At 31.7% G+C, this 5,000-nt stretch overlaps 1 long non-coding RNA gene across 1 annotated transcript in view; it reads right to left on the reverse strand.

Moving 5' to 3' along the window:
• LOC136826663 (uncharacterized) overlaps window positions 1-5,000 on the reverse strand; it is a 221,031-nt gene that overhangs the window by 62,564 nt on the left and 153,467 nt on the right. The window contains exon 3 of the long non-coding RNA XR_010849680.1: window positions 526-579. This is a non-coding gene — a long non-coding RNA (uncharacterized lncRNA). The remainder of the gene's footprint in view (window positions 1-525; window positions 580-5,000) is intronic.

Genomic DNA, 5,000 nt, shown 5'->3' on the forward strand with positions numbered 1-5,000 from the left:
CCGATTTCACGAATTCTGGCTTAAGGACGACAATTGTCGGGTATCACATTCTCATTGGGGACCACATTGGTATTCCGTGACCATTTCCTGGCATTAAAGTATAACCGTTATTCAACTGAGATAAACAGGGCTGCGAATCTTTAGTTGTGATTAGTGGCCTTGATAGGAATGTGGTGCTTGCTGTTCCATAATATATTAAGATGTAAATATCATATAATGGCAACCGCCGTGGCAATGATGAAGTTGCTGGACGTACCGCAAGCAGTGCAGGAAATGACGATTATAATAGTGATGATTGTTGTACTAACTGTAAATTATGGCAATGTAAGCATGCATAAGCTGGGAGTAGTGAATGATGATGATGTCAATGCATGACGCAATCCTTTAGTTCAAGTGAATATATCGCAAAACCTCTTCTTTCCGTCTAAAATTAGACGAATAACGATAGTCTGTACTGATGTATTACAACTAATTTACATCGTTTGTTAAGCAGCAAAATAAAACAGCTAAGAAAGAGGAACTTACCAGGGAGTTTCGGAAGTTTCCATCACCATTTCACTCGGTATGGGCACTTTACGCCTGAAAAGGAAAAACAAAATAGTAATATCAAAGGAAAAAGCTCCAACCAGGAGGAAATGTTGCATACGATGGTCTTTGTGAATAATTTAAAGAAAGATATGTATGCTTTAGTATACATATTACATAACACATATCGGTAGAATTTCCTTAAAATATTGGAAAATAATTCCTTTCTTAATTTTTTTTTATCAGTTGACTCAATTCTTTAAATGAAAATGAATATATTTAACTTTGTGGGAAAAGGAGCTACATTTACGATTTTATTTAATAAGATTTTCTGTAATCCAAAGACACTGAAGGTCTCACCAGAAGTATCTTACGTCCAATGAAATCGAACTCACAGACTTACACTGAGAGAGAGAGAGAGAGAGAGAGAGAGAGAGAGAGAGAGAGAGAGAGAGAGAGCCGGTTTCATTGAAGATTAACGGCTTAATTTTCTACTTACTAAGCATAGCATGACCAATACTGAAAGGACTGCGTTTCTTCGTCGCATACATGATTATTATCAGTAGATCACTATAAAAATTAGATATTAATCTTAAGCAGCAATAGAGTAATCTCTGAAGCGGTACCAGTATCCTTAAAAATTAAATTTGTCTAAAAATGCGCTACTTTTATGAATGTTATGGAAACATTAAGCGAGAAAAAATATTACCAGAATAGGTTTTTTTAAAAAAAAAAATTGTTAACTAATTACAAATTTATAAATATGATTTCATTGTCATTTTATTGACATGAATGATTTTGATATAACAAATAATTTTATGATCTGTCCTAATCAACACCAGATGTTATTGATGACAAAATGGTTAAAAGAAACCCTGTTCAGGAAGTGAACAAAATTTTCCAATATATGGAAGCTTGTTTCTCTTAACAGGGTTATTTTTTTTTTTGTTATATTCATTGCATTTAAGGGCATTCCGCCATTTTTAAAATTCAAGGTTCATCAGATATCAAGAATAGTCTTTAATATATCTTAGCCAAGCAGAGCATCATATTTTTAACTGCTTTTATTTATTGCCACTACAAAGGAAAAGAAAAATTATAATTATCAACATTATGCTCTCTATTTGTAAAGGTATAAAAATATGTTACAACTATTTCGGCTGGAGCTTAGAAATTGTAATCCTGCATGATAAGGCCAAATAAATTCTATCTAAAAATAATCTTGCAATAAATAATGAACATGAATCCCACAGTTACTTACCGGCTAAAGAAATTACTATGATATGATACTGTTTAATCTATACTTGTAAACTTATTGTATCATGTTAAATCAAGTGCAAATAAACTATTGAATTTTATGAGACAATACACGCTGTCTCTCCCTACAATTAATTGCGAGATCTTAACAATGAGGAAGTAAAGTCAACGAAGCAGCTTACACAAACCAATGTCCTCAAGTGATATTACGCAGACAAATAGAATGGCACAATTACAATTTGGCTTTGGGGAGCAATCTAGCTCTTGTTTGCTGTACCTTATACTGTACATTCTAGCAAGGATACGCGGGGAACCCCAATAATGATTGTTTACATTCAAGTAAGGCTTTAGCTTCGTTGAACAGCATTTGGTCTTTGTGTGGCCTAGAGAATACTGAAGCTCCTCCTCCACCTCCTCCTCCTCCTCCTCCTCCTCCTCCTCCTCCTCCTCCTCCCTTCTTCTTCTTCTTCTTCTTCTTCTTCTTCTTCTTCTTCTTCTTCTTCTTCTTCTCACAGGCCACCTAGTCGCCTAACGTCCTCATGATCCATTTTGGGATTACAATATTTATGGAAAGTTGTTATGAGAAAAATATGAATATACAGTATAGTAAAATGAATCAGAAAACCGTATATAAGTTATCACTGACTGAGCTGTGACTAATATCGTGACAAACAGTGAGAAACAAAAAACCTCTGGAAAAAACTTTACCATTCATTTATCCTTAGGGTATCTGACAGGAGAGCAGTATGTCCTATTCTGCTTGGTTGTCTTACGCACGATATTGTAAAATAAGGCTTCATAATGTTTTACATACATTGAAGTGTTTTTTGATTTGATATTGTTAGTATTTATGTCAAATTTCACAGAATGAAACAGATAAGCAGGCAAATGCAAAGTACTAGACGATACTCCCTTGTTTCTAAGTGTTTAACCGTTTTAATCAGTAATGTGACATTAGACCATGTATTCCAAACAAAATGTTACTTTAGAAAGTTGATAATTATTTCCATTTTCTTGGTAATTAGAAGATTATTATATTTTCCAAAATGATGAAGCTAGTTTAGAACGCAAATTCTTCTACCCAATTTTTTCGTAGTTAAAAGATAACTTCTAGACCAACAGGATAAGTCGTGCTGAAATAGTTCTATTGAAAAGTAACTCGATATAGATATGAATTTACCTGGCAATTCAGATCATATTCGATAAAGGTCAATCAAGGCCAGATAGAATTTTCCTTTACTACTGGTTTTTCCACTGGCAAATTATTCCTTTCTTGTCATTTTAGTTTTCTTAAATAATGAGTCATACTGCTGTCGGAGAACAATACCATTATATTATATTATATACTGAATGGTGTTACCCTTATATGGAACTAATTAACCTTATTACTGACAATATTTCTGTATATTTGATCATGTTTCTTCTAATGACTATATATGAAAAATATCCACCTTACAATAAATACTGGTTTTTTATACATACCATTTATGATGGTGTTTGTGTAAACACTAATTTAATTTTTCTCTTTTTATCGTTCTTCTGTCGTAATTGCAATTTTTTTGTAAAGGACGCAGTATAAGTTATAACACAAAAAATATACTTTCGACGCCAGTCATGAAAGAATATTCAGGAAGATCCCCGGATAATCTTCAAGCGTAGAGAGTCTGGGAAACTGACTTTATAAATGTGATGCACATAAGAGAGAGAGAGAGAGAGAGAGAGAGAGAGAGAGAGAGAGAGAGAGAGAGAGAGAGAGAGAGAAACGACCAAATTTGCGAAGTAATTACTCTGAAAATTCCCCTTTCCAAAACACCAACCCTTATTAACACCATTTTCTCAGACTGAGCAGAGGAATGATGTAATTGCACCAACACGATCTCTGACTGTATGACTGATAACCAGTCAGAATTATGGGACACCTAATGTAAAAGGGTTCAGGGTCAGATGGGCCATCAGTCAGAAGCCCGTCTGACCTTACCCTTACATTTCATCACCCACGATAACGATGCCATTGGAACCTTTCTTCAAAACAACTCGACGATCATTCATCATTCTTCAGCTATTCCTCGAAGATTTATAGCCGCTGTTGATAAGTCTCAGGCAATTGGACAATTCGAATGGGAATGGTGATGCAATAGAGGTTGGTGTTAACTGCACGAATCACCTTTCAAGTTTTAATGTTCATATTTTATATTTTAATGTGATACAAAGTGTTCACTTTATATTACGGTGTATATGGTATGTATCTTTTGATTCGTTGTATCATTAAAATTCTTATTGTTAAGGGAAACGGGAGTTGGTAATGATATACAGCCAGTTATAGTGACCTTGCCTAATTATGTATGATTAGGAAACGTATCTATTCATGTTAAAATCATTACGCGCATATAAATTATAAACATTTCAGAAGATTAAACTGTTCCTAACATCCGAAGGATGGAAATGTAATACACATAACAAGAGTACATTACAAATGATACCGTTAAGAAACGGAATCACTTCTATACTTACAAAAGTCAGAATTTATTTGAGGTTTTGTGAGCATTCCTGAACTTACTTTTTGTGCTAAAGCTTAACTATATATATATATATATATATATATATATATATATATATATATATATATATATATATATATATATATATATATATATATATATATATATATATATGGAAAAACCTAGCACAAAAAGTAAGTACAGGAATGCTCATAAAACCTCATATATATATATATATATATATATATATATATATATATATATATATATATATATATATATATATATATATATATATATATATATATATATATATATATATATATATATATATATATATATATATATATATATATATATATATACATACAGTATATATGTATAGAAAAACATAGCACAAAAAGTAAGTACAGGAATGCTCTGCACAATCTCATATATACATATATATATGTATGTATGTATATATATATATATATATATATATATATATATATATATATATATATATATGTATATATGTATATACAGTATATATATAATTATATGATACTTAGGATACATCATTGCAAAGAAAAATTCATTATGATAGAAAAAATACTGAAAGTATTTCCAAATACTTGTCAGGTAGTCTCTGCTTATCAAAAGAAATGGATTAGAATAACGTCGCAAACTGTCCTACATCATTTGTTTACTTAACTAAGCGCGGTATCTGCCAATATT

The sequence above is a fragment of the Macrobrachium rosenbergii genome, chromosome 41, assembly GCF_040412425.1.
Source record: "Macrobrachium rosenbergii isolate ZJJX-2024 chromosome 41, ASM4041242v1, whole genome shotgun sequence".
Taxonomy (NCBI): domain Eukaryota; kingdom Metazoa; phylum Arthropoda; class Malacostraca; order Decapoda; family Palaemonidae; genus Macrobrachium; species Macrobrachium rosenbergii.